The following is a 12,138-nucleotide window of genomic DNA, read 5'->3' as shown; positions in this document are numbered from 1 at the left end:
TTTTTCATTATTCTGTTGACAGGCATCTAGGTTGTTTCCAATTTCTGGCTATGACAAAGAATGCTTTTATGATCACAGGTGAAAAAAATTTCCTTGTACAATTGGTTTCAACCCATATTTTTATCACATCATCAATATTTATCAGATATTCCATATCCCACTTCCAAAAATCTTTCATGTATGCAAGATCCCTCTCTCCAACTTTCTGTTTGTCTCTCAATTCAAAACAATATTTAAAAAGGAACAGAAATAAAAAAAAAAAGAAAAGACTTCAAACGACCAACTGAAGCATCAGCAATCACTACCGCAACTGTATCAGTTTTATATTTTAGTGCTTTATTATTTTATTTTGACGACTCCTTCTTCTAGCTGCTGCCCATTTAATGTTTTCTAATTCATTACCAAAATTATTTTTACTTCTTGCTAATTGCTATTGTTTCTTACGATACAAAATAATGTACATAGCTACTCCATGCTCCATAAATTATTGATTATATGTAAATCTGTATAGCTGATTCTTTGGTATTGGATAGTCTACCATGGGACATGTCTCTGGTGAAGAATGATTCTCTGTCACTTACCATCCATCACTTGCTGGAAGATTTTGAGCTGAATGTGGGATCTATAAAGATTATACCGTCAATATTGGCATAACAACTTTTTGTGTTTGGTGGTAATCATTTTACATGCACATGTTTTCTATTTTTGTGTTGTTAGCTTTTTGATTACATAGAAAATATTTTTTTTTCACAACAGCTATCCTTTTTTTAAAAAATGTTATCACTGGTTTGTATATTTTCTGCAATGTTTTCTCTGGTTTGGAATAATGGTGAGTGTTTGGCAATGATCAGTTAAGCTTTGACATAACACTGGCAATTGTTGTTTGTAGTTTGAGCTTTTTGGATTCTGTAAGAATCTCGATCTCCTGGAAAATGAAGGTATTGCTAAGCTAAAGTAGTGTTGTGGAATTTCAAACCTTTATGCTAGTGGCTTTTAGGAATCATGAACCCTAGGGCATTTTCTTTTTTGTGATTGTGATAACATGAAATATGAAGGGATGTCTCTCTATCTCAGTTGTTCTTGCACTCTCTGGAGTGATCACAGTGTTTTAGGTAGCATTGCAGTTGGTGTTCTTCACCCCAGTGCAGATGATCTGCATAGATGAAGCTGGATCAGTGGTGGCTTCTAACTTGTTCTGCACCAGTGAGTTGACTCCCTATTTTGTACCTAAGTAAATTTTTGAGAACCTTTTCTAGACTGTTGTGGAATCACGCTATACAAGGGGAGAATCTCAGTATGATTAGAGACAGTACTCATATATTCTAAGTCTTATCAGAGTGTTTATTATTATTTAATGACCTGATGGAGAAAATGCTTCAGATTTTCTAAGGCAGGCTTAAAGAATGAAGCTACTTATTTTCCACGAGATTGTCTGGACTCAGTGAACTCACAAGTTCACTGAGAACTCAGAGATATAATACTAGTAAAATATTTAGCTGCATAAAAGGAATATCTGTGGTTCTCTGCTTAATATCCCCTGTTAGGTTTTGCTTTACGATTTAAAGCCTAGGCTGGGCAGTGGTGGTGCACGCCTTTAATCCCAGCACTTGGGAGGCAGAGGAAGGCGGATCTCTATGAGTTCGAGGCCAGCCTGGTCTACAAGAGCTAGTTCCAGGACAGGAACCAAAAATCTACGGAGAAACCCTGTCTCAAAAAAAAAAATGATTTAGAGCCCACACAGTGTCATGCACTGCTACATCAGCAAGCTGCTTGGTAGGAAATAATAACCACAGTAGCTTGTTATTGTAATTCATGTATTATAATCAGGAAAACAATCACTACCATTTTATCTCAGGCTAAGAAACATAGACATAAGAACTCTGAGTTCTTACAAAGTATAAGATTAAATGCTTTGATTGAATAATTTTGTACTGTTGAGAAACACTATGTCATTCTGACATTGCTTATATACCATTGCATGCAACCAGCTTGTGATGCATATTTCAGGAAAATTTCACACTTACCACCCACAAATAGTTATCCAAACATTTTGCATATATACTTCTATCAGTATAAAACCAATGGAACATTATAATACCCTTTGTAAATCCTAAGTATTATCAGGGTGGTTTGAGTTATTAAATCAGATGATGAAACATAAAAGACAGATTTCCTCACAGCCCTGAGAGACTAAGAGTGCCCTGATATTAGATTCCATATCCATGCACACAGATTATTTACCCCAACACAAATGTCACAAAATACAGAGAAAGCACATGTTCTAGGGATAGAGTTTTGATTTTAGAGGAATTCTTGTGAGTCTTGTGAGGGAAATGTAGTGAACATTTTAATATGTCCATTTTCACACATTAATACTGAAAAAAATAAGTTAGGAGTACAAATTGGCTCTTTGAAACCACAATTGATGCCAAATGAATGCAGATACGTATGTAGCCAAAAAAAAAAAAAACCTTAAAAGCAAATTATCAGTTGTTAAGTTTATACATGCATTAGGAATATTAATTTTGAAAATTAATAGCTCAAATCATTTTTAATGTTCAAGACACAGAAGTTTGAAAATTGGAGGTGTTCAGAGCAAGGCTTGAAAGTTCATTGTTTCTTCTCAAAATACAAGAATCGCATTCAGAAACACACAAATATATTCATGTGTGTGAGTTACAAATGTATATACATATATAAATATACATACGTATACATATCTATAAAATGGTATATACTTATATAAACAGAGAGAACGTTTATATATATGTATATATACTCTCCCTGGGTATGTGTGTGTGTATATATATATATATATATATATATATATATATATATATATATAAAGAGAGCTAGCAGTCAAGCATTTAATCATTGAATTTGGGGAAGTTTACTTGGCAAATCAGAAAAAGAGAACAAAAAGCAGTAATAGGCAACCCAGAATCACAAAAGGAGGCTTCATTCTATCAGATATGTAACCAGGTACTGTGCCCTAGAGTCAAATACAGGATGAAGCACTATTTGCCAGAGGTTGTTTCTTTTCAATTTATCAACTGGAGTCACAGTCCATTATAAGTGACAATTTCTCTTGTCGTTCACTTTCAGTTTCTCTTCTTCTGCTGCAGCACACACATAGGTGAGAGTTAAAAAAATCAATAAGCATCTAAAAGAGAGATCTCCAAGGTTACCCCATGATTTGCCTTAATTGCTGAAATTGAGATTGCTCTATTCTTTGGTCCTTATTTCCTGCTCACGTTGAATGCACACACTCCTTCAATCAGAGCCCAGGAGTGATAATAAACGCGTCCACAGTGCGGGCTCTTTCCAGTCGGGCTCTGGCTATAGTCCAGGTTTCACAGTAGGACCTGGTATATCCAAAGTCCGGGTGTACAGTTGCCCAGACTAGGCAGAATGCTCCTCAGTTTTGCCGGAGTCAAAGCGGTAGAAAACAGCAAAGGCAGGGATTGTTTGATTCCCAGCATTTTATTTCCGAGTCACCTGATCCTGTGTCCTATGCAGCATATCGGATCCTGGTTTTGAAGGTCCTGCTTCTCTTTCAACATGTGAGTTTTTTTCTAATTATCTATATTCTCATGTTAGTATAATAAGCATATTTTAAGAGGATGATGTGGCACTATAAAATCAAATTAATATCAAATGCATGTGGGCATTGTAAAACCACAAATAATATTTTATGAACAAACGTGCAATTTCTGACAATACAAATATGATGACTATTTTTGTTTAAAAGTCATGCCACAGATTATTGCTTAATCAATAGGACACTGTTGCATAGAGTATGCAAATTGGGGACGTTCAGAGATTCGGTGAAAATAACATTTCCATTTATAAACAAGCATGTCATTTCAGGCACTGTTATATATAAGGTAACTGATAAAACGTAAGCATTTAAACATACATGGGAACTCAGAAAAGGCATAACACAAAATGACTGCAGAAAGAAGCAAATAGGCAGCAAAGATTTTTAATCACCAACCTACAGTCAGAAAAGTATGCTTTCAAAAACAAAGCTTGGATGGAGACAATGGTATCAGATAAAGGATCAAAACATACTGGCCACAGGTGTTTCTTTTGGTTTTGTTGATTTTTGAGTCCGAACCCAGGGAATCAGCATATTTGTCTCACATCCAATTTCAATTTCTCAGCTTCAGCTGCAAAATAACTTCCGGTCAGGATAAGAATGAATCAGCAGCTCTCATGGAGCTCTCCATGATTACCACAGTATTTGCCTTCTTTGCCAGAACTGAGATCGCTCTCCTCATTGGTCCTTAATTCATGCTTAATTTGAATGCACAAATTCCTTCAATCAGAGCCCAGGAGTGCTTATAAAAGCATCACAAGTGCAGCTTCTTCCCAGTGGGGCTCTGGCTATAGTCCAGGGCTCAGTAGGACCTGGGTATAACCAGAGCCCCACTGATCAAGCACCCAGACTGGGCAGAATGCCCCTCACATATTCAGGAGTCATAGCAGGTGAAATGAAGCAAAGGCAGGGATTGCTTGTTTCCCAGCATTATAGCTCCATATCACCTGATCCTGATTCCTATGAAGTAAGTAGGATCCTGCTTCTGAAGGTACTGCTTCATTTATAAGATGTGATTGTTTTATAAATTTCAATATTCTCATATTAATAGTAAACAGAATATTTTACTAGTATGGTATGACGATGTAAAATAGAAATTTATGCCAAATGCCTGCAGACATTTGTGAAACTACATATAAATTCTTATGTACTAATGAATAATTTCTGAAAGAATACAAGTGTTACGAATCTTTATTTCTAAAATGAATGCCTCAAGTTATTGCTTAATCAGTGGACACTGCTGAATACAGTATACAATTAAAATTATTCAGAGTAGGGATGAATGAAACCTTTTGATTTATAACACAAACATGTTTAAGCATTTAAACATTGTATGTGTGAACTCACTAATGACTTAAATGATCTCAATTATTAAAGAGAGAGAAAGAGGGAGAGTATAAGGGGACTCATGTAGCTACAATCAGGGTATAAATTCGTCTTTTTCCTATGTTTCTCTTTCACTTCCCCTGTTCAGATTGCATCAGACAGTGAGGAGGGAGGGATAGATGATTCAGTAGCTCTGGTGGAAATCACCTAGGTTACTGCAGGCTTTTTTTTCTGCTTTCTATGCTGACGTTTGAGGTCTCTCCTCTGATTGGTTCTAATCTAATTAATTCTCACTTAGAAGACACACACTCCTCCAATGAGAGGCAAACAGAGCGAATAAAAATTTCCTCGGCTGGGCATTTTAGCAGTCAGGCTCTGGCTAGAGTCCAGCTATCATCTGGTAGCTGATCTAGCCACTGCCTGACAGTAAACTGGTCAAGAGAAGGAAGCCTGCTGCTGACCTCCGCAGGAGGCAGAGCCATTGGAGACTTAGCACAGACAGGAAAGTGCTGTGATACCTGCTGCTTCTGCTCTGATTCACCTGCTCCTGGTTACTGTGCAAAAATGACAAAATATGAGAGCAGAAAGAAGCAATTGACAGCAAAGATTCATAATCACCCACCTACTGTCAGAAATTACAGCTTTTAAGTATATAGCCTGTATGGAGACAATGGTAGTCAGATAAAGGATCGGACCATACTGGCCACAGGTGTTTCGGTTTTTTTTTTTTTTTTACTTTTATTTTTTTTTTGATTTTTGAGTCCGAACCCAGGGGAATCAGATTTTTGCCTCACATCCAATTTCAATTTCTCAGCTTCAGCTTCAAAATAACTTCCAGTTAGGACAGGAATGAATCAGCAGCTCCGACGGAGATCTCCATCATTACCACAGTATTTGCCTTATTTGCCAGAACTGAGATCACTCTCCTCATTGGTCCTTAATTCATGCCTAATTTGAATGCCCAAACTCGGTCAATCAGAGCCCAGGAGTGCTTATAAAAGCATCACAAGTGCAGCTTCTTCCCAGTGGGGCTCTGGCTATAGTCCATGTCTCAGTAGGACCTGGGTATAACCAGAGCCCCACTGATCAAGCACCCAGACTGGGCAGAATGCTCCTCACATATTCAGGAGTCATAGCAGGTGAAATGAAGCAAAGGCAGGGATTGCTTGTTCCCAGCTTTATAGTTCCATATCACCTGATCCTGATTCCTATGCAGTAAGTAGGATCCTGCTTCTGAAGGTACTGCTTCATTTATAAGATGTGATTGTTTTATAAATTTCAATATTCTCATTTTAATATTAAGCAGAATATTTTACTAGTATGGTATGACTATGTAAAATAGAAATTTATGCCAAATGCCTGCAGACATTTGTGGAACCACATATAAATTCTTATGTACTAATGAATAATTTCTGAAAGAATACAAGTGTTACGAATCTTTATTTCTAAAATGAATGCCTCAAGTTATTGCTTAATCAGTGGACACTGCTGAATACAGTATACAATTAAAGATATTCAGAGTAGGGATGAATGTAACCTTTTGATTTATAACACAAACAAGTCCTTTCAGGCTCTCCCGTTTATTGAATAATGGGTGAAGTTTAAGCCTTTAAACATTGTGTGTGTGGAATCTGACATAGCACATCAGCAAATGACAGCAGAAAGAAGCAATTTGCAGTAAATTCATAATAACCCAACTTCTTGCAGAAATGGAAGTTTTCATATATAAAGCCAGGATATAGGACCTGGTAGACGGATATAGGATTATCTCTTACATGCAACGTATTTTTTATGATAATTGAAGTCAGTACCTAGGGAAAATTACATCCCTATTCAGTTTTGTCCCTTCTGCTGCAACACAATTAACATGGAAGACAGGAATGAATCGGCCTTTGTGAATATCTCTAGGTTACGTCATAATATCCGTCCATTTCTGAAAGTGAGATCACTCCACTTATTGGCTCTTTTTTTAATGATCAGTTTGAATGCATACTCTTTTCAATCAGAGCCCAGGAGCACTAATAAAAGCATCAGCAGTGTGGGTTCTTGCCAGTCGGTCTATGGCTATAGCCCAGATCTCAGGTGGATCTGATTATAACCAAAGCCTGACTGTACAGTTGCCCAGATAAGGCAGACTGCTCCTCCCTTGTTCATGAGCCAGAGTCTGTGAACATCAGCAAATACAGGTATTTTTATGATTCCCAGCCTCATAGCTCAGAGTGATCTGCTCCTGTCTCATCTGTAAGAATTAGCAAGCTACTTCTAAAGCTACTGCTTTTCTATTTAGATTTAAATCCCCTGTCTCAGTCTTGAAGTATTTAATCAACTGTAAGAAAGAAATACTAATTCAGATGTAGCATCAGGCATACAGTAGGAGAGTCAGGCTCCTTTTCTGCCCACCGGGAGGTCCATAATGTGAATTGCTCTAACACTGTCAACGTTCATCAGCAACCCTTAGAACCTATGAAAATATGAAGCAGTAACATTTGCAGATGCTATGTTTTCTAAAACCAAAGGATGGGGAGAACTTGGTGGAAAGGGATAGTTGGGATAAAGGAAGGGTGGATATGGGAGCAGGGAAGTATATATCTTAATTAAGGGAGCCATTTTAGGGTTGGCAAGAGTCTTGACTCTAGAGGGGTTCCCAGGGGTCCAGAGATATGTCCCCAGCTAGGTCCTTGGGCAGCTGAGAAGAGCCTGAAATGGCCTGATCCTATAGCCATACTAATGATTATCTTGCATATCACCATAGAACCTTCATCTGGTGATGGATGGAGATAGAGAGAGAAACCCACCTTGGAGCACTGGACTGAGCTCCCAAGGTCCAAATGAGGAGCAGAAGGAGGGAAAACATGAGCAAGGAAGTCAGAATCGCAAGGGGTGAACCCCCCACTGAGAAGGTGGGGCTGATCTAATGGGAACTCACCAAAGCCAGCTGGACTGAGACTGAAACAGCATGGGATAAAACTGGACTCTCTGGACATGGCAGACAATGAAGACTGATGAGAAGACCAGGACAATGGCACTGGGTTTTGATCCTACTGCACGGACTGGCTTTTCAGGAGCCTAGCCTGTTCAGATGCTTACCTTTCTAGACCTGAATGGAGGGGGGGAGGACCTTGGACTTCACACAGGGAAGGGAACCCTGACTGCTCTTTGGACTGCAGAGGGAGAAGTAGGGGAATGCGGGGTAGGGAGTTGGTAAGGGGGAGGGAAAAGGGGGACAAAGAGGAGGCAGAAATTTAAAAAAAAACATATTGGAAAAAAAAAACAAAGTTTCATTTTCTACGGGCAGATATGAGAGAGATTTCTTGCTTGATAATTAATGTTTGACGGCCACTCCAATATGGTAAGTGAAAGCATTAGAGAGATGATCAGGAGATTCATATAAAGTCAAACTATAATGTGGGAGTATTACCATGCTCTCTGTTTTTGTCCCTGCCTCCAGATACATGCATTGTGCACCAAGATCGAAATTCCATGATGGTGGACTGTATATTGTCAAGAGAACTGATTCTACTACTCACCAATAATGGTAAGTTAGTATTTTTTTAATTTTTTTTTAATTGAGAAAAGGAAAAAAAAAGTTTCTGCCTCCTCCCAGCATCCCATTTCCCTCCCCCTCCTCCCACTCTTCTTCCCCTCCACCCACTCCTCTCCCCCTCCCTCTCCAGTCTAAAGACCAGTCAGGGTTCCCTGCCCTGTGGAAAGTCCAAGGTCCTCCCCCCTCCGTCCATGTCTAGGAAGGTGAACATCCAAATTGGCTAGGCTCCCACAAAGCCAGAACATGAAGTAGGATCAAAACCCCGTGACATTGTCCTTGGCTTCCCATCAGCCCTCATTGTTCGCCATGTTCAGAGAGTCCTGTTTTATCCCATGCTTTTTCAGTCACAGTCCTGCTGGACGTGGTGAGCTTCAAATAGATCAGCCCCAATGTCTCAGTGGGTGGATGCACCCCTCGTGGTCCTGACTTCCTTGCTCATGTTCTCCATCCTTCTGCTCCTCATTTGGATCTTGGGAGCTCAGTCCAGTGCTCCAGTGTGGGTCTCTGACTCTATCTCCACCCATCACCAGATGAAGGTTCTATGGTGATATGCAAGATATTCGTCAGTATTGCTATAGGATAGGGTCATTTCAGGTTCCCTATCCTCAGCTGCCCAAGGAACTAACAGGGGACATCGCCTTGGGCACCTGGGAGCCACTCTAGGTTCAAGTCTCTTGACAACCCTAAGGTGGCTCCCTTAAATAAGAATTGTGTGTCCGTGCCCCCCATCCAACCTTTCTTAATCCCAATCATCCTGTTTCCCCAAGTTCCCCCCATCCTCCCCTTCTCATTTTTCTCTCCCCATCTTCCCTTACCCCCATCCCACCCCACCCCCAAGATCCCAATTTCCTCCCCAGCAATTTTGTCTAATTCCCATAGCCAAGAGGATAACTATATGTTTTCCCTTGGGTTCACCTTCTTACTTAGCTTTTTTAGGTCCACCAAATTGTAGACTCCGTGACCCTTATTTATGGCTAGAAACCAATTATGAGTGAGTACATCCCCTGTTCATCTTTTTGGATCTGAGTTACCTCACTCAGTATAGTGTTTTCTATTTCCATCCATTTGCATACAAAATACGAGAATTCCTTGTTTTTTACCGCAGCGTAGTACTCTAATGTGTATATATTCCACAATTTCTTCATCCATTCTTCCATTGAAGGGCATCTAGGTTGTTTCCAGATTCTGGCTATTACAAATAATACTGCTGTGAACATAGTTGAACAAATGCTCTTGTCATATGATAGGGTATCTCTTGGGTATATTCCCAAGAGTGGTATTGCTGGGTCCAGGGATAGGTTGATCCAGAATTTCCTGAGAAACCGAAACACTGATTTCCAAAGTTGTTGCACAAGATTGCATTCCCACCAGCAATGGATGAGGGTACCCCTTCCTCCATAGCCTCTCCAGCAACAGCTATCATTAGTGTTTTTGATTTTAGCCATTCTGATAGTTGTAAGATGATATCTCAAAGTTGTTTTGATTTGCATTTCCCTGATTGCTTAGGAGGTTGAGCATTACCTTAAGTGTCTTTTGGCCATTTGAAGTTCTTCTTTTGGGAATTCTCTGTTCAGTTCAGTGCCCCATTTTTTAATTGGGTTAATTAGCATTTTAAAGTCTGGTTTCCTGAGTTCTCTCTATATTTTGGAGATAAGACCTTTGTCTGTTGCGGGGTTGGTGAAGATCTTCTCCCAGTCAGTAGGTTGCCTTTTTGTCTTAGTGACAGTGTCCTTTGCTTTACAGAAGCTTCTCAGTTTTAGTAGGTCCCATTTATTCAATATTGCCCTTAATGTCTGTGCTGCTGGGGTTGTACATATGAAGCGATCTCCTGTGCGCATCTGTTGTAGGGTACTTCCCACTTCCTCTTCTATCAGATTCAGTGTGTTCTGACTGATATTGAGGTCTTTGATTCATTTGGACTTGAGTTTTGTGCATGGTGATAGAAATGGGTCTATTTTCATTCTTCTACAGGTTGGGACCCAGTTGTGCCAGCACCATTGGGTTGAAGATGCTTTCTTTCTTCCATTGTATACTTTTAGCTCCTTTATCGAAAATAAGGTGATCATAGGTTTGTGGGTTAAAAATCGGGTCTTCTATATGATTCCATTGGTCGACTTCTCTGTTTTTATGCCAGTACCACACTGTTTTCATTACTGTATCTCTGTAATAGAGTTTGAAGTCAGTGATGGTAATGCCTCCAGGTGATCCTTTATTGTATAGGATTGTTTTGGCTATCCTGGGTTTTTCGTTTTTCTATATTAAGTTGATTATTGTCCTCTCAAGATCTGTGAAGAATTTTGATGGGACCTTGATGGGGATTGCATTGAATCTATAAATTGATTTTGGTAGAATTGCCATTTTTACTATGTTGATCCTCCCAATCCAAGTGCAAGGGAGGTCCTTCTATTTTCTGGTATCCTCTTCAACTTCTTTCTTCAATGCCTTAAAGTTCTTGTCAAATAGATCTTTCACTTCCTTGGTTAGAGTTACCCCAAGATATTTTATGCTGTTTGTGGCTATCGTTAAAGGTGAAGCTTCTCTGATTTCCCTCTCTGTTTCCTTATCCTTTCTGTATAAGAGGGAGACTGATTTTTTTGGAGTTGATCTTGTATCTTGCCACAGTGCTAAAGGTGTTTATCAGCTGTAAAAGTTCTTTGATGGAGCTTTGGGGTTTGCTTAAGTACACTATCATATCATCTGCAAATAACAAAAGTTTACCTTCTTCCTTTCCAATTCGAATCCCCTTGATCCCATTATGTTGTCTTACTGCTATTGCTAGAACTTCAAGCACTATATTGAAGAGGTATGGAGAGAGTGGACATCCTTGTCGTGTTCCTGAGTTTAGTGGGATGGCTTTGAGTTTCTCTCCATTTAATTTGATGTTAGCTGTCAGCTTGCTGTATATAGCTTTTATTATATTTAGGTATGACCCTTGTATCCCTAATCTCTCCAAGACTTTTATCATAAAGGGATGTTGAATTTTGTCAAATGTTTTTCAGCATCTAAAGAAATGATCATATGTTTTTTTTCTTTCAGTTTATTTATATAATGGATTACAGCATTCTGTTCTGTTTACTCCTCCCACCTATGTTTTAACCTATCAGGGCCAAGCAGTTTCTTTATTGCTTAACCAATGAAATTAACAGATTGATATATGACACTCCCACATCACTTCCCCTTTTTCTGTTTAAACAAAAAAAAGGAAGGCTTTAACTTTAACATAGCAAAATTACATATAACAAAACAGTTATCAAGCAAGAATTACAGTTACAATATTTATATCTTTTATCATAACAATGGAAAAGTAGAACTATAACTATCTATCTGTTCTGCAACTCCATCAAAGACTCCAGAAGAATACAAAATTACCTAAGCAAACAAAAAGTAAGCAATTTTCAAAACTCTAGAAATGACAGAGACATCTCGCTGCCTGTACAGTCACCCAAAGTTCCTCTGTACCGTTGGGGCATCCATCTTCAGCCTTCAGGCCCATGGTATCCAGCAGATATTTCCATGAAGCAGGAAATTTCAAAGTCAGTTGAGTCACTATCTGTTGTGTCCTGAAGAATGTCTTGCAGACTCCTTCATGAATCAGGAACCCCGAAATATCATCTCACCTTCAGGCAAGTTCAGTAGTCCTCTCTCTGCGGGTTCTCTGTGTCCAGTT

General features: G+C 39.1%; 1 long non-coding RNA gene across 1 annotated transcript in view; it reads left to right on the top strand.

Annotated features, from left to right (window-relative positions):
• The first annotated feature begins 3,376 nt into the window (after positions 1 to 3,376).
• Positions 3,377 to 12,138, top strand: part of LOC142837379 (uncharacterized) — a 30,150-nt gene continuing 21,388 nt past the window's right edge. Inside the window, exons 1-2 of the long non-coding RNA XR_012908259.1 lie at positions 3,377 to 3,563; positions 8,376 to 8,462. This is a non-coding gene — a long non-coding RNA (uncharacterized LOC142837379). The remainder of the gene's footprint in view (positions 3,564 to 8,375; positions 8,463 to 12,138) is intronic.

The sequence above is a fragment of the Microtus pennsylvanicus genome, chromosome 18 (assembly GCF_037038515.1).
Source record: "Microtus pennsylvanicus isolate mMicPen1 chromosome 18, mMicPen1.hap1, whole genome shotgun sequence".
Taxonomy (NCBI): domain Eukaryota; kingdom Metazoa; phylum Chordata; class Mammalia; order Rodentia; family Cricetidae; genus Microtus; species Microtus pennsylvanicus.
Note: the sequence above shows the minus strand (reverse complement) of the source record. Positions and strands in the feature narration are given on the sequence as shown.